Raw genomic sequence first — 19,316 nt, 5'->3', positions numbered from 1 at the left:
ATATAAGTTACAGGTGTACAACATAGTGATTCACAATTTTTAAAACGTTATACTAATTTATAGTGATTATAAAATATTGGCTATATTCCCTCTGTTGTACAGTATATCCTTGTAGCTGATTTTACACCCAATAGTTTGTACCTCTTTTTTTATTTTTTTTTGTACGCGGACCTCTCACTGTTGTGGCCTCTCCCATTGCGGAGCACAGGCTCAGTGGCCATGGCTCACGGGCCCAGCTGCTCTGCGGCATGTGGGATCTTCCCGGGCCGGGGCACGAACCCGTGTCCCCTGCATCGGCAGGCGGACTCTCAACCACTGCGCCACCAGGGAAGTCCCTAGTTTGTACCTCTTAATCCCCTACTCTATCTTGCCCCTGCCCCCTCCCCTCTCCCCACTGGTAACCTCTAGTTTGTTCTCTATATCTGTGACTGTTTCCTTTTTGTTATATTCACTAGTTTGTTCTATTTTTTAGATTCCACATATAAGTGATATCATATAGTATTTGTCTTTCTCTGTCTGACTTATTTCACTTGGCATAATATCCTCCGAGTCCATCCATGCTGTTGGAAATGGCAAATTTTCATTCTCTTTTATGGCTGAGTAGTATTCCATTGTATATATATACCACATCTTTTTCATCTATTCATCTGTTGAGGGACACTTAGGCTGTTTCCATATCTTGGCAATTGTCAGTAGTGCTGCTATGAACATTGGGGTTCCTGTATCTTTTTGAATTAGTGTTTTCATTTTCTTCAGATATATACCCAGGAGTGGAATTGCTGGATCATATGGTAGTTCTATTTTTAGATTTTTGAGAAACCGCCATATTGTTTTCCACAGTGGCTACACTGATTGACATTTCCACCAACAGTGTATGAGGGTCCCTTTTTTCCACATCCTCCCCAACATTTGTTATTTGTGTTCTTTTTGATGATAGCCATTCTGACATGTATGAGGTGATATCTCATTGTGGTTTTAATTTGCATTTTCCTGATGAAGAGTGATGTTGAGCATCTTTTCATGTGCCTGTTGGCCATCTGTACATCTTCTTTGGAAAAATGTCTATTCAGTTCTTCTGCCCATTTTTTAATTGGGTTGTTTGGGGTTTTTTTGATGTTGAGTTGTATGAGCTGTATATATATTTTGGATATTGACACATTATTGGTCTTTTCATTTTGCTGATGGTTTCTTTGGCTGTGCAAAAGCTTTTAAGTCTAATTAGGTCTGAATGTGATTATATTTCCTTGCAAAAACCTGATCATTTTTAACATGTCCTAACAATTTAAACCCTGACAATGAAACTAGCCTTAACTTTGGGAGAAATATCTTAATAAGAGTATTCACTGGCATGACTTTTTGTCATCTTACATTAAGACATGTTTATATGTCATAGATTTGTCACAGACAGTATCTCTAGTTAAATATTTTTCTTCTCATTTCTCTGAAAAGTGGATAAGCCATATAGTACCTTATTTTATTTATACATTTATATACATTGTTTATTACTTCCCAGCTCTGTTGGACCTTACCTCGTGTTCTAAATAGAAGGGCAACCAAGAGAGAATTTAGAGTACTATTTGACACAAGTTTGTATGTTCTGTATCTATGTGAAACAAAACAAAATTTTTATTTTAAAAGCCGGTGGCAGCTTAGGGTAAGAACTATTTTTGGGAAAAATATCGTCATAAATGATTTATACAACAAAGAAGATTATTGTATAGTAGAGGTTGGCAACCTTATTGTTAACGGATCAGATAGTAAATATTCTTTTTTAAAAATTTTATTTATTTATTTTTATACAGCAGGTTCTTATTAGTTATCTATTTTATACATATTAATGTATATATGTCAATCCCAATCTCCCAATTCATCCTAACCCTCTCCCCTCTCCCGCTTTCCCCTCTTGGAGTCCACGTTTGTTCTCTACAATGTGTCTCTATTTCTGCCTTGCAAACTGGTTCATCTGTACCACTTTTCCAGATTCCACATACATGCGTTAATATACAATACTTGTTTTTCTCTTTCTGACTTACTTCACTCTGTATGACAGTCTCTAAGTCCATCCACATCTCTACAAATGACACAATTTTGTTCCTCTTTATGGCTGAGTAATATTCCATTGTATATATGTACCACATCTTCTTTATCCATTCATCTGTCGATAGGCATTTAGGTTGCTTCCACGACCTGGCTATTATTAATAGTGCTGCAATGAACATTGGGGTGCATGTGACTTCTTGAATTATGGTTTTCTCTGGGTATAGGCCCAGTAGTGGGACTGCTGGGTCATATGGTAATTCTATTTTTAGAATTCTATTTTTAGGAACCTCTATACTGTTCTCCACAGTGGATGTATCAACTTATATTCCCACCAACAGTGTAAGAGGGTTCCCTTTTCTCCACACCCTCTCCAGCATTTACTATTTCTAGATTTTTTGATGATGACCATTCTAACAGATGTGAGGTGATACCTCATTGTAGTTTTGATTTGCATTTCTCTAATAATTAGTGATGTGGAGCAGCATTTCATATGCCTCTTAGCCATCTGTATGTCGTCTTTGGAGAAATGTCTATTTAGGTCTTCTGCCTGATTTTGATTGGGTGTTTTCTTTAATATGGAGCTGCATGAGCTGTTTATATATTTTGGAGATTAATAATCCTTTGTCCATTGATTCGTTTGCAAATACTTTCTCCCATTCTGAGGGTTGTCTTTTCATCTTGCTTATAGTTTCCTTTGCTGTGGGAAAGCTTTTAAGTTTCATTAGGTCCCATTTGTTTATTTTTGTTTTTATTTCAATTACTCTAGGAGGTGGGTCAGAAAAGATCTTGCTGTGATTTATGTCGAAGAGTGTTCTTCCTATGTTTACCTCTAAGAGCTTTATAGTGCCTGGTCTTACATTTAGGTCTTTAATCCATTTTGAGTTTATTTTTGTGTATGGTGTTAGGGAGTGTTCTAATTTCATTCTTTTACATGTAGCTGTCCAGTTTTCCCAGCACCACTTATTGAAGAGGCTGTCCTTTCTCCATTGTATATCCTGCCTCCTTTGTCATAAATTAGTTGAACATAGGTGCAAGGGTTTATCTGTGGGCTTTCTATCCTGTTCCATTGATCTATATTTCTGTTTTTGTGCCAGTACCATATTGTCTTGATTACTGTAGTTTTGTAGCTGTCTGAAGTGAGGGAGCCTGACTCCTCCAGCTCCGTTTTTTTCCCTCAAGATTGTGTTGGCTATTTGGGATCTTTTGTGTCTCCATGCAAGTTTTAAGATTTTTTGTTCTAGTTCTGTAAAGAAATGCCATTGGTAATTTAATAGGGATTGCACTGAATCTGTAGATTGCTTTGGATAGTATAGTCATTTTCACAATATTGATTCTTCCAATCCAAGAACATGGTATATCTCTCCATCTGTTTGTGTCATCTTTGATTTCTTTCATCAGTGTCTTATAGTTTTTTGAGTAAAAGTCTTTTACCTCCTTAGGTAGGTTTATTCCTAGGTATTTCATTCTTTTTGTTGCAATGGTAAATGGGATTGTTTCCTTAATTTCTCTTTCTGATTTTCCATTGTTAGTGTATAGGAATGCAAGAGATTTCTGTGCATTCATTTTGTATCATGCAACTTTACCAAATTCATTGACTAGCTCTAGTAGTTTTCTGGTGGCATCTTTAGGATTCTCTATGTATAGTATCATGTCACCTGCAAACAGTGACAGTTTTACTTCTTTTCCAATTTGTATTCTTGTATTTCTTTTTCTCTCTGTTTGCTGTAGCTAGGACTTCCAAAACTGTGTTGAATAATAGTGGTGAGAGTGGACATCCTTGTCTTGTTCCTGAACTTAGAGGAAATCCTTTCAGTTTTTCAGCATTAAGAATGATGTTTGCTGTGGTTATGTCATATATGGCCTTTATTATGTTGAGGTAGGTTCCGTCTATGCCCACTTTTTGGAGAGTTTTGATCATAAATGGGGGTTGAATTTTGTCAGAAGCTTTTTCTGCATCTATTGAGTCGAGCATATGGTGTTTATTCTTCAGTTTGTTAATATGGTGTATCACATTGATTGATCTGCGTATATTGAAGAATCTTTGCATCCCTGGGATAAATCTCACTTGATCATTGTGTATGATCCTTTTAGTGTGTTGTTAGATTTGTTTGCTAGTATTTTGTTGAGGATTTTTGCATCTATATTCATCAGTGATAGTGGTCTGTAATTTCTTTTTTTGTAGTATCTTTGTCTGGTATTGGTATCACGGTGATGGTGGCCCTGTAGAATGAGTTTGGGAGTGTTCCTTCCTCTGAAATTTTGTGGAAGAGTTTGAGAAGGGTGGGTGTTACCTCTTCTCTAAATGTTTGGTAGAATTCACCTGTAAAGATGTCTGGTCCTGGACTTTTGTTTGCTAGAAGATTTTTAATCACAGTTTCAATTTCATTACTTGTGATTGGTCTGTTCATATTTTCTTTTTTTTCCTGGTTCAGTCTTGGAAGGTTATAACTCTCTAAGAATTTGTCCATTTCTTCCAGGTTGTTCATTTTATTGGCATAGAGTTGCTTGTAGTAGTCTCTTAGGATGTTTTGTATTTCTGCAGTGTCCATTGTAACTTCTCCTTTTTCATTTCTAATATTATTGATTTGAGTCCTCTCCCTCTTTTTCTTGACGAGTCTGGCTAAAGGTTTATCAATTTTGTTTATCTTCTCAAAGAACCAGCTTTTAGTTTTATTGATCTTTGCTATTGTTTTCTTTGTTTCTATTTCATTTATTTCTGCTCTGATCTTTATGATTTCTTTCCTTCTACTAACTCTGGGTTTTGTTTGTTCCTCTTTCTCTAGTTCCTTTAGGTGTTCCTTTAGGTCAGAGTGTTTGAGATGTTTCTTGTTTCTTGAGGTAGGATTGTATTGCCATAAACTTCCCTCTTAGAACTGCATTTGCTGTGTCCCATAGGTTTTGGCACTTCGTGTTTTCATTGTCGTATGTCTCTAGATATTTTTTGATTTCCTCTTTGAATTCTTCAGTGATCTATTGGTTATTTAGTAACGTATTGTGTAACTTACATGTGTTTGTGTTTTTTATGTTTTATTTTCCCTGTAATTGATTTCTAATCTCATAGGGTTGTGGTCAGAAAAGATCTTGATATGATTTCAATTTTCTTAAGTGTACCCAGGCTTGATTTGTTACCCAAGATGTGATCTATCCTGGAGAATTTTCCTTGTGCACTTGAGAAGAAAGTGTAATCTGCTGATTTCAGAAGGAATGTCCTATAAATATCAATTTGATCTATCTGGTCTATTGTGTCATTTAAAGCTTGTGTTTCCTTATTAATTTTCTGTTGGGATGATCTGTCCATTGGCGTAAGTGAGGTGTTAAAGTCCCCCACTATTATTGTGTTACTGTCGATTTCCTCTTTTATAGCTGTTAGCATTTGCCTTATGTATTGAGGTGCTCCTATGTTGGGTGCATATATATTTATAATTATAATATCTTTTTCTTGTATTGATGCCTGATCATTACGTAGTGTCCTTCCTTGTCTCTTGTAACATTCTTTATTTTAAAGTCTATTTTATCTGATATGAGTATTGCTACTCCAGCTTTCTTTTGATTTCCATTTTCATGGAATATCTTCTTCCATTCCCTCACTTTCAGTTTGTATGTGTCCCTAGGTCTGATGTGGGTCTCTTGTAGACAGCATATACATGGGTCTTGTTTTTGTATCCATTCAGTGAGCCTGTGTCTTTTGGTTGGAACATTTAATCCATTCACATTTAATGTAATTATCGATATGTATGTTCCTATTACCATTTTCTTAATTGTTTTGGGTTTGTTATTGTAGGTCCTTTTCTTCTCTTGTGTTTCCCTCTTAGAGAAGTTCCTTTAGCATTTGTTGTAGAGCTGGTTTGGTGGTGCTGAATTCTCTTAGCTTTTGCTTGTCTGTAAAGCTTTTGATTTCTCTGTCAAATCTGAATGAGATCCTTGCCAGGTAGAGTAATCTTAGCTGTAGGTTCATCACTTTTAATATATAGTGCCACTCCCATCTGGCTTGTAGAGTTTCTGCTGAGAAATCAGCTGTTAACCTTATGAGAGTTCCCATGTATGTTATTTGTCATTTTTCCCTTGTTGCTTTTAATAATTTTTCCTTGTCTTTAATGTTTGTCAGCTTGATTACTATGTGTCTTGGCATGTTTCTCTTTGGGCTTATCCTGCCTGAACTCTCTGCTTCCTGGACTTGGGTGGCTGTTTCCTTTCCCATGTTAGGGAAGTTTTCGACTATAATCTCTTCAAATGTTTTCTCGGGTCCTTTCTCTCTCTTCTCCTTCTGAGCCCCTATAATGCGAATGTTGTTGCATTTAATTTTGTCCCAGAGGTCTCTTAGGCTGTCTTCTTTTCTTTTCATTCTTTTTTCTTTATTCTGTTTCACAGCAGTAAATTCCACCATTCTGTCTTCCACATTACATATCTGTTCTTCTGCCTCAGTTATTCTGCTATTGATTCGCTCTAGTGTATTTTTCATTTCAGTTATTGTATTGTTCATCTCTGTTTGTTTGTTGTTTAATTCTTCTAGGTGTTTGTTAAACATTTCTTGCATCTTCTCAATGTTTGCCTCCATTCTTTTTCCAAGGTCCTGGATCATCTTCACTATCATTATTCTGAATTTTTTTTCTGGAAGGTTGCCTATCTCCACTTCATTAAGTTGTTTTTCTGTGATTTTATCTTATTCCTTCATCTGGTACATAGTACTCTGCCTTTTCATTTTGTCTATCTTTCTGTGAATGTAGTTTTCATTCCACAGGCTTCAGAATTGAAGTTCTTCTTGCTTCTGCTGTCTGCCATCTGGTGAATGAGGCTTTCTAAGAGGTTTGTGCAAGTTTTGATGGGAGGGACTGTTGCTGTGCAGAGCTGGGTGTTGCTCTGGTGGGCAGAGCTCAGTAAATCTTTAATTTGCTTGTCTGCTGATAGGTTGGGCTGAGTTCCCTCCCTGTTGGTTGTTTGGCCTGAGGCGACTTAGCACTGGTGCCTACAGGCTCTTTGGTGGGGCTAGTGGTGGACTCTGGGAGGACTCATGCAAAGGAGTACATCCCAGAACTTCTGCTGTCCTTGTCCCCGCAGTTGCCCCCCAGCTCTGCAGGAGATCCTCCCACACTAACAGGTAGGTCTTGTTCAGTCTCTTATAGGGTCACTGCTCCTTCTCCTGGGTCCCGATGTGCACACTACTTTGTGTGTGCCCTCCAAGAGTGGAGTATCTGTTTCCCCCAGTCCCATCGAAGTCCTGCAACCAAATCCTGCTAGCCTTCAAAGTCTGACTCTCTGGGACTACTCCTTTCTTTGCCAGACCCCCAGGTTGTGAAGCCTTACATGGAGCCCAGAACCTTCAGTCCAGTGGGTGGACTTCTGTGGTAAAATTTTTCTCCAGTTTGTGAGTCACCCACCCAGCGGTTATGAGATTTGCTTTTATTGTGTTTGCGCCCCTCCTACTGTCTAATTGTGGCTTCTCCTTTGTCTTTGGATGTGAGGTATCTTTTTTTGTGTGTGTGATACGCGGGCCTCTCCCATTGTGGAGCACAGGCTCAGGACGCGCAGGCTCAGCGGCCATGGCTCATGGGCCCAGCCACCCTGTGGCATGTGGGATCCTCCCGGACCGGGGCACAAACCCGCATCCCCTGCATCAGCAGGCGGACTCTCAACCACTGCGCCACCAGGGAAGCCCAAGTTATCTTTTTTGGTGAGTTCCAGTGTTTTCCTGTCTATGATTGTTCAGGAGTTAGTTGTGATTCCAGCGCTTTCACAAGAGGGAGTGAACGCAAGTCCTTCTTCTCAGCCATCTTGAACCAATCAATCAGATAGTGTTTATTCTTATCTTGAGGGCCTGGCAATAGGATCTCTGTTGCAACTACTCAACTCTGCTGTTGTTGCATAGAAGCAGCAATAGGCAATATGTAAATGAATGGACCTGACTGCATTCCATTAAAAGTTCATTTACAAAAACAGGCAGCTTGTCCATAGCCATAGTTTTCTTACCCTATTATAGTAGATGCTCAGACAATCCCCTGTTTTGCACCCCTTGGCATAGCCATGTAAATCAACGAATATTTTTTGTTCTTTTGAGAAGAGAGAAGATTAATAAATTATGCTTAAAGCAAGGTAGACTAAATGTCCTTAGATATATTTTCAAACTTACACCCTGGAGAAATAAGTGATAGTTAATTATCATTTAATTAAAATCATTTAATGTAGGAATTCTGATTTTTCTTTTTCATATGCATGGCTCCAGGAGGTTATTAGGCAATTCCTTGTTCCTATGTGTTCACAAGGCAAAAGGAAATTATAAAAGCCGTACATTGTCAGTTCAAGAATTCTACCCTAGGAAGGCCTTCTCTTCCTTTGGGGTGTCCCTAATCACTAAGGAGCAAAGCCATTCCCATGGCCCAGGACTTCCTTCTTTAGGCAGAGTGTTGAAAATACTGCAAAGAATATCTGTATATTCTATAGATATTGAAGTGGACAGAGAACAAAAAATATATAGTCTCCTTTCACTGGTCTTAACCTCTTGACATTCTGAAATTTTCATTGTGCTTCAATTTTTAAAAATTAGAGTACTTCCCAGAGAGACAGAGCATTCTCGAATTCGGCAAATTCTAAAACAAAGGTGACAGAATTCACCTATGGGAGTCCAACAAAAATCTGAATAATGGTAGGAAGCTGCCCCCATTGTACTGAATAATAAGGTAAATAGTTTCTTTACAATGGATAATGAGAAAGAGAAAACATGAGCAGAGGAAGACAATGGTATAAAGCTAGGGACTTGGCTAAAAGACCCATGGAAATTTCCTGGAAAAGAGATGGCTGAAGAGCTTCCCAGGAATGGAGATACTCAATGTTGAATTTGGCATTGCTAATTGCTGCAAAGTAACTACACGCTCGTCCGCAGCCATGACCACCAGATTCTTCGTAAAAGTAATTGGTAAAAAATCATTATTCAGGCTCCTTTAGACTTTATGTAAGTAGGTAATTATAAATAATCAAGGAAGGGGCTGTTTCACACTACCTGAATAAAATGTGAGACAGAGCTAGGGCAAATGGAAAGAGGAAATTGGAGACAAAGGTGACCATGAGAAAGTTAGCCTGTCTCTAAACATTTTTCAGACAACTTTGGATTCCCATAAGTCATAGGTTTAAAAAAATTGTTAACATACTTGTTTAGTTTGTAAACAATCATAACACAAATTACACTCAATTTGTCAAATTCTTTAAAAAGTTTTTTTAAATGGAAGTATAATTGATGCACAATATTATATAAAGTTACAGGTATACAACATAGTGACTCACCATTTTTAAAATGTTATACTGCATTTATAGTTACTATAAAATATTGGCTATACTCCCTGTGTTGTACAATATATCCTTGTAGCTTAATTAATTAATTTATTTATTTAAAAAATTTTATTTATTTTTGGCTGTGTTGGGTCTTTGTTGCTGCATGCGGGCTTTCTCTAGTTGCAGCAAGTGGGGGCTACTCTTCCTTGTGGTGCTCCGGCTTCTCACTGTGGTAGCTTCTCTTGTTGCAGAGCATGGGCTCTAGGTGTGTGAGTTTCAGTAGTTGCAGCACGTGGGCTCAGGAGTTGCAGCATGCAGGCCCTAGAGCATGCCAGCTTCAGTAATTGTGGCATGAGGGCTCAGTAGTTGTGGCTTGCAGGCTCTAGAGCACAGGCTCAGTAATTGTGGAGCACAGGCTTAGTTGCTCCGCAGCATGTGGGATCTTCCCAGACCAGGGATAGAGCCCATGGCAGGCAGGCAGATTCTTAACCACTGCATCACCAGAGAAGTCCCTTATTTATTTTATACATAATAGTTTGTACCACTTAATCCCCTTACCCCTATCTTGCCCTTCCCCCATTCCCTCTCCCCACTGGTAACCACTAGTTTTTTCTCTATATCTGTGAGTCGTCAAATTCTTGAATACGCTTTTCAGTTTATGAATGCTTTTATAACAACTCTCCAAGTTAATGACTGTTATTCCTTTGGTGATATTTAGTTGTTATGACTGATTCCATGGTTGATGGCCTTGTGTACAGGTTCCAGGTTTTAGACATCATAATGACTGGTAATGGGACTTTACTTGTCTCTCAGGTTTTCCAAGTCTGACAAATTTTTGGACAATGTTTACTTGCATAGCTACATTTCCTAAGCCTGGTGGGGTTTTTGAAATCCAACAAATCTCTTTCAAATAACTTCTCTAACTAGCTTTGTGAAGTAGGTCATGGCTATATTATCTAAAATTATTTAGACCTCAGGGTATCAGATGACTCCAGGTGACTTCTGCATTAAATACGTGAACCTGATAATGAAGAGAGCAAACACAGAATATATTAGCCACTATACCTGTACAATATATAAGCAAAAATTAAAAAAATTCAGTTGTCTATTTTGATGCTAAAGGCTGTCAGAATTACATTCAGTTGCCTCACTGATGTTTAATATTTAATTATGCTATAACTGATATGTTTGAAGAGCAGAACTAGTAGGGTGCAATTAAACAGCATCTTGATCTTTTTCCTACAATGCCTTTAAAACTCATTCTGTGTAGCTAGTTTGGGAAGTGGTGAAACTTCAGAAAGGCTTATCTGCTCTCTCTTAAATAGTCTCCCAAACTGTCTTAGTCCAGTAATTAATATGCCCATCCCAGCATTATAATTGAAACTCCTAACTTCACTTAAAGTTAAGACTTTTCCCCTCTTCTGAGAGGTAATGTAGATTTGGAAGCTGCAGAGTGAAAGGGCTTACTGTTGTCTTCTGTATTCCCCCATGCTGCATGTCTCCTCTCCTCCTCTGGCTAGGCTGCCTCTGCTCTGCCAAAGTCAAAGCAGGGAGGGAAGAAAAGGAAGGAACAATAAAGGCTTTGAATGAATTCTTGTAAGCAACATAAAGGATTTCTAACTTTGGAAGGAGGCATAGGATGCTTTGTGGGTTCTTTAGAGACATCCCGTCACTAGGGAATCTCTCATCTGCATTTCTTTGACACTGATGATACACTTTCCAGCTGACTGTCTTCAGTTACTCCTTTGCTGTGTGCTTTTCTGAGGTCTAAGGATAGTGTCCTTAATATACTCTTTATTGGGGTTCCATAGTCCCTCCAATTAATTCTCTTCATAAAAGTCCTGGCTGGAAGCCTGCAAACTCTTAAACATGTGCTCTGTCTCCATTTGGTCATATACATGAATTTTTTATATATGTAGAAGGAAGTACAAATATAACACTTCCCTCTACTCTGTTGGCACCAGACTGCTTCAGCCATATGTCATTCTTTCGAATTTTCAGGTGTGATTCAAACATAAATCCACTGTCTCTCTCAAGTGCCAGAAGGCACATTATAGGCTGGAATGTGGTCTGCTTTAAACTTTCATTTAGGGAGTGGAAATGGAGAATGATGGTAGTGGTCTGACGCACAGCTTACTGCCAGTTCTTTTTAAAGAAATTATCTCTAATTTCTACTCTTTTTTTTTTTTTTTTTTTTCGGTACGCGGGCCACTCACCGCTGTGGCCTCTCTGGCGGTGGAGCACAGGCTCCGGTCGTGCAGGCACAGCGGCCACGGCCCACGGGCCCAGCCCCTCCGCGGCATGTGGGATCCTCCCGGACCGGGGCACGAACCCGTGTCCCCCGCATTGGCAGGCAGACTCCCAAACACTGCGCCACCAAGGAAGCCCTAATTTCTACTCTTTCACTCCAGTTTTAAAACATTTATAATCTTGAGAAATATGGGCAATAGGTTGATAAACGGGTTTTTGATCATTTCCTTTGCAATTCTTGTATATTTGGCTCAGTGCCTCACTTTGGAATATAAAAATACTTCCAACACGTTATTTTATTCTGGATATTTATTGCCTCAGCCAAAACTGAGAAAAGTGTCCCATTTTTAATATTTTATCACAATAACTTAATCTAAATATGGCTTTATACCAGGTTTCAATAGAATGAGTTCTACTTTATCTGAAAACTTCCTTGAAAATTCAAATTCCTTTCAGGACATTTGGCTTGTATTGGGGGGAAAGGGGGGAGTATGTTTAATAACTATTCTTTTTATTAGTAATCTCAGTCACAGAAGCAATATATGAATATTTTTATTCATAAAAAATAAAGTAATTTAGAAAAATGGAATAGTTCCCTTTGACTAGTCCCTTTCTAAAAATAATTATTGCTATAAACTTGTGTATTCTTCCAAACACTTTCTAGGCATTTGTATATAAAAGTTTAGATTTATAGACCATATATATGTATATATATGTTTGTATATGTGTGTACATACATGTATATATTATAAATATGTATATTTATATGTTTATATATTATATAAACATATAAATATGTATATATAATTATATATTTTTATATATTGTATTTTTATGTACGTTTGTATTATATTTATGTTTGTGTGTGTGTTTTATGATATGTTTATTCCTTTTTTCTTTATAAATTCTAATATATGGTGCATGCCATTCTTTAATCTGTTTCTTCCCCCTGCTGCATTGTACTTGATAGTCTGGATATAAAATAGTTAATTTAGGTATTTTCCTAATGATGGAAACTTTCAATTATTGACTATTACAAATACTTTTCACTAATACAAAACCATTCCTATATTTGCCTCTTTGTAAAGATGTGCAAGTGTTTTTTCCAGACTACAGCCACCTAGAAAAAGAATTCCTAGGGTTTTGGATTCGTGCATTAAAAGATTTTAATGGATATTGTCAAAATTTCCTCCATATACTGCACCAATTTGTACCACTGCCAGTAGTATATAAGAATCTCTTTCCCGGGACTCCCTGTTGGCATATTAAGAATCCACCTGCCGGGCTTCCCTGGCGGCACAGTGGTTGAGAGTCCGCCTGCCGATGCAGGGGACATGGGTTCGTGCCCCGGTCCGGGAAGATCCCACATGCTGTGGAGCAACTAAGCCCGCGAGTCACAACTACTGAGCTCACGTGCCACAGCTACTGAATCCCGCGCACCCTAGAGCCTGCGTGCTGCAACTACTGAAGCCCATGTGCCTAGAGCCCGTGCTCCGCAACAAGAGGAGCCACCGCAATGAGAAGCCTGCGCACTGCAACGCACAGTAGCCCCCGCTCACCACAACTAGAGAAAGCCTGTGCGAAGCAACGAAGACCCAACACAGCCAAAAATAAAGTAAAAATTTGTCTTGATATCTTTCAATAAGATGGCAAGACAATTCAGTGGGGGAAAGAATAAACTTTTTAAGAAATGGTGCTGGGAACTGGATATCCATATGCAAAAGATAAATTTAGATTCCTACGTCATATATATAGAAATTAACTCTAGTGGATCAAAGTCTTAAATAGAAAAGCTAAAACTATAAAATTATTGATGAAACGTAGTAATCTTTATGACTTTAGGTGAGGCAATGGCTTCTCAGATATGACACCAAAAGCACAAGGAACAAAGGAAAAATGTTTAAATTGCCTACCTTAGATTATACTTCTGTGTTGCAAAATATATCATCAAGAAAGTGAAAAGTCAACTCATAGAATGTGAGAAAATATTTGTAAGTTATGAATCTAATAAAGAGACTTGTATGCAGAATATATAAAGAACACTTACGGGACTTCTCTGGCAGTGCAGTGGTTAAGACTCCACGCTTCCACTGCAGTGGGCACAGGTTTGATTCCTGGTCAGGGAACTAAGATCCTGCATGCCTCGTGGTGTGACCAAAAAAGAAAAAACTGGGTAAAGGATATGAATAGATGTTTCTCTAAAAAGCCATACAAATGACTAACAGGCACATGAAGGATGATCGACATCAATCATTAGACATTAGGGAAATGCAAATCACAACCACAGTGAGATACCACTTCACATCTATTAGCATGGCTATAATCAAAAAGACAAAAAAATAACAAATGTTGGCAAGCATGTGGAGAAACTGGAACCCTCTTTATTGCTGTAGGAAGTGTAAAATGGCACAGCCACTTTGGAAAACCTCCTGTCAATACTTGAAAATTTTAAACATAGAGTTATCCTTTGTCCCAGCAATTCTACTACTAGGTACATTCTCAAGAGAAATGGAAACCTATGTCTACACAAAAACTTGTATAAAAGTATCCATAGCAGTATTATGCATAGTCATTAAAAAGTGGAAGCAATTCAATTGTCCATCAACTGAAGAATGAATAAACAAAACATAACATATTATACAATGGAATATTATTCAGCCATAACAAGGAAGAAAGTTTCTTCCTTGACACATGCTACAAAATAGGTGAACTTTGAAAGCATTGTTTTAAGTAAAAGAAGTCTGTCACAGAAGACCACATATTGTATGATTCCATGTATGGAATGCCTAGAGTAGGCAAATCTACAGAGATATAAAGTAGATTAATGGTTGCCTGGGTCTGTGGGGGGGGGGTGGGTGGGATGGGATAGAATATGGGAAACGACTGAAAATGGGCATGGGGTATCTTTTGAGGTGATGAAGTGATCTAAATTTAGATTGTGGTCATGGTTGCACAACTTTATGTGTGTACTAAAAAAACCACTGATCCATATACTTCCAATGGGTGAATTTTTTAGAATGTAAATTATATCTCAATAAAATTGTTTTTAAAAAAAGAATCTCTTTCCTCCATAAAACTGCCAACACTTTTTACACTCAAATTTAAAATATTTTTACTAATCTGACGAGTAAAAGATAGTGTCTTTTTGTTGTTTTAAATATCAAAACATTTATTTGTTGCCACCTCTGCTGCTTCAATTTAGGAACACTTGAAATCAAAGTCATGTTAGGCATCTTATCAGTTGAGATTATGGGATGTGCACAGGGTCTAGGATGTCAAGCTCATGAAAAAGTAAAGGGTAGACATAAAACTAATCTGGGCCTGGAAGATACACTTAAAATCTTGAGTTCAAGGAAGATGGTAAGGATGTGAGACAGAGGCACTTGTGGACACAGATGCAGTCGACTGTAGGGTAGCAACAAATGAAACCAGCCAGTCCAGCAAAAACCAGGAAGATACTGATAGCTAGGTAGGGCAGAGGTCAAATGCCAGATGAACAGACTGTTCAGAGCCATCAAATATAAAGGGATTGACAGAGTTGACTAATTAAAATGCAGACTCACAGGTAATCTGGAAGTAGGTCTAGAAATCACATCTAGCAATAGTCCAGGCCCAATCTACAGGGGAACCTTAAAACCTCTGCAAAAACCTCTTGTGAGAACCATGATGGGGAGGGAACTATAATCACCATAAAAGAACCACCACTCAAGTATGTTATGTAAAGGTTAGCAAGGAAATGCATGTGTCACGAACAAGGAGTGGGAGAACAGACTAGACTTCAATTTTTCCTTGAAATAGAAACCCTTAGTTTCCAGTGCAAAACTTGTTGCAGGGAGGTCATATTTGCTCCAAGAAGTTGGCTATACATTCTTCTTGCCTGCTTTCTCTAAGAGATCATGTCCACACCTTGTGTCTCTTATCAAATTTTATAAACTTCCATGGTTTTCTGTTTCTATATGCTGGTTTCCACGGAAAGTAGGTTAGTATCCCTTTAAGTTCTTTCTCCAATTATATCATTAGTTAAGTCCTCTGGTATTATTTACCTTGGCCCAAACGTTATAATTAATTAAAGTCAAAGTTACCTCAAGTGACTAAGTGGGCCTGTATAAATCACAAAAGTCCAAATCAACTGCATATCTATCTTTCCAACCAGCTGATGAAATGGCAACGCAGTGGAACCCTCCATTACCATTCATCAGGTGTCCTATAAACTCTGCTGCTCTTTGGCACCACCTCCAACATTTTGTACTTATGCTAATGGACTTGGAGGTGATGGAGTTTGGGTGCAGGAAAAAATGAACACTTGTAAAACAACATAAATCCACATCCAAGTGAAGAATGCCAAAAAGATGACTTGCTCTTAAGTAAGGTATGTTCCCAAACTATACATAATGCGCCTAAGGTTGGATCTCAGAAAGCCAATTACAGAATTCTGGGCTTCTGAAGCTTCTTGAGGAGCTACTTGTGTCTATAAAATCTAATATACTTATCTATTGAGCCCTGTAAGAATGTGTGGAGTCTTTCCTGGCCAGTCAAACCATTTACTAGCATGGGAACTCTGTGAGAAAGTGTTGATAAAGGTTTCTTCCTTGAATGAACTACAAAAATAGGATTGAGTAGACAACAGGGTAAAAAGATAGTATTGATACCTACTTTTGGACATTTAGAATTGTTTTATTCCTTGTGGGTCAGTCTTTGATAGCAACATACAGTGAAGTTTCACAACAATTTAATAAGTGGAAAATCCTCCAAGATTCTGGCAATTGGTTGACTGATCGTCCTTGTTTTTATTGCTTTGAGTTTTATTTCTCTGGGAGGTTTTTGCATAGGAAATTGGGAGAGACTGCACTGTAGATGTCTTCTTCAATCAACAAAACATATTTAAACTTTAAAAGTACTCCTCACCTGACTTCTCTAACTACAGAAACAAAAAGAATTGAACAATCTTCTGCTTGAAGAGAGAGACCAAAGAAACAAAACCAAGCAGACATTTGGAGACATGGGAAGAGAAAATGACTACATGATTTTTCATCTAGGACAAGTACTGGCTCATGAGATATATACGCGAATCAAATTTTACTGCAACAGTGCAATGAAGAAATGGCTACAATTGGAGAGAGAAAATCAAAAAGGAGAAAGAGAAGAAAAAGAGAGAAGTTATGATTTTTAGAAGTGACAGCAAATCAGCCAAAAAGAAATTATAATGAAAATAAAAGGAAACAGATTCCTTGACAGCAGAAGGAATTCAATCCATCATTTATCAGCCACCTGATACAGCAAAGAAATGGGCTAAGTGCCAAGTGTTCTAAAATGACTAAGATCTACTTTTTTTATAACTGTTCCCTTTTATTGAGAACCCCCTATGCACTACAACCTTACATATGTTTTCTTACATTGTCACCATTTTTTTCTTCTTTGATATTACTATTTCCATTTTATAAAAGAAAAAGCTGAAGCTCAAGTGTTTAACTTTCTCAAGGATATAACAGTAGTAAAAGATGCAGCTGGAATTCAAAACTAACCCAGGTTTATCTAACCCAAATTCATTTTCTCTCCAGTATACCATGCAAGCTTCTCAAAGTCAGGAATCAGATAAGTTTATAAATAATACAAGAAGTGATCATGGGTGTAGCTGGCAAGGAACTAAGAAAGAAAAACTAACATGGACAGGATACCTAGTGGAAACACCAGTGTTAGCATATATAGTATTTCAATATTATCTTAGTTCTATTGAGACACAGTAACTGGTATTGATAATGATAATCCCAAAACATAAAAAAAAAAAGCTCAGTTTTGTTTTATATCCCCTAACTCCTAAAGAATAAGTTGTAAGATACAGTTTAGGATTTCCTGTAGAATTTCTTCAATTTCCCACCATCCCACCTACAAACATATTTAAGTTTGTGACCTTTCTTATTTCTTCTCTCGAAAAGATTCCTACCCCACTCATTACCTCATTCAGTAAATATTTAGAGAGTCCATGCTGGGCTCTAGGGAGAAAATGGAGAATATTCCTACCTATATGTATTCACATTCAAGAAGTGGGCATAGTTAATAAACCAAATATATATATATGTATCATATCACATACATATATGATATATATTATATATGATATACCATATGTTATACATATAATTTTATATATAATATATTTTTATACATACATTTTTATACAAAAATGGAATTCAAATAAAGTCTGTAGTTTAGTTAGTAATATATTTTCAATGTTAATTTTTTGTTTTTGTTCATTTTACTATGCTTATATAAGAAGTTAACATTGGAGGAAACATGTTGAGGGAGAAAAGGAAACTTTTGTTTTAAATTAAGAGATTTTTTTTTTTAATAACAGTTTTAGATTTACAGAAAGATTGAGCAAGTAGTACAGAGAGCTCCCCTATACTCCCCACCTCCCTGCCATGGTTTCCCCTATTAACATCTTGCATTGGTGTGGTACATTTGCTACAATTAATGAACCAATATTCATGCATCACTAATAACTAAAGTCCATACTTCATAAGTCAGAAAGAGAAAAACAAATATCATATATTACCGCATATATGTGGAACCTAGAAAAATGGTACAGATGAACCGGTTTGCAGGGCAGAAATAGAGACACAGATGTAGAGAACAAACATATGGACACCAAGGGGGGAAAGTGGTGGTGGTGGGGTCGTGGTGGTGGTGTGATGAATTGGGAGACTGGGATTGACATACATACACTCATATGTATAAAATACATAACTAACGAGAACCTGCTGTATAAAAAATTTTTTTAAATAAAAAAATAAAGTCCATACTTCACATTAATTTTTGCTTTTTGTGTTGTATAGTCTATAGGTTTTGGCACATACAGATATCATGCCCACCTTTACAGTGTCATACAGAATTGTTTTTCTGCCCTAAAAATCCCCTGTGCTTCACCTGTTTTCCCTCCCTCTCTTTCCCACTCCCAACCCCTGGCAACCCCTGATCTTTTTAGGGTCTCTACAGTTTTGCTTTTTCTAGGAAGTCGTGTAGTTCCAGTCATACAGCATGTAGCCTTTTCAGACTGGCTTCTTTCACTTAGCAATAAACATTGAAGCCTCCTCCATGTCTTTTTGTGATTTAATAGCTTATTTCTTTTTATCACTGAATCGTATTCCACTGTATGGATATACCACAGTTTGTTTATCCATTCACTCAGTAAAGGACATCTCCGTTGCTTCCAATTCTTGGCAACTATACGTAAAGCTACTGTAAACATTTGTGTGCAGGTTTTTGTGTGGACATACATTTGCAACTCAATTGAGTAAATACCCAGGAGCATGATTGCTTGATTGTATTGTAAGACAATAGTTTTAGTCTGTTTAGTTTTGTAAGAAACAGCCAAACTGTCTTCCAAAATGGCTGTACCGTTTTGCATTCCCACCAGCAATGAATGAAAGTTCTTGATGCTCCTCATCAACATCTGATGTTATCGTCTTGGACTTTAACCATTCTAATAGGTATGTAGTGGTATCTCATTATTGTTTGAATATGCAATCTCTAATGACATAAGTTTAGCATCTTTTCATATGCTTATTTTCCATCTACATATCTTTTTTAGTGAGATGTCTGCGTGTCTGTTCAGATTGTTTGCCCAGTTTTTAATTGGTTGTTTATTTTCTTATTGACTTTTAAGAGTTGTATGTATATTTTGAATACAAGTGCTTAATCAGATACATGTTTAGTAAATATTTTCTCCCAGTCTCTAGCTTTACTTTGTCTTTTGTAGGTAAATATTT

This window comes from Lagenorhynchus albirostris, chromosome 3 (assembly GCF_949774975.1).
Source record: "Lagenorhynchus albirostris chromosome 3, mLagAlb1.1, whole genome shotgun sequence".
Lineage (NCBI taxonomy): Eukaryota > Metazoa > Chordata > Mammalia > Artiodactyla > Delphinidae > Lagenorhynchus > Lagenorhynchus albirostris.
Note: the sequence above shows the minus strand (reverse complement) of the source record.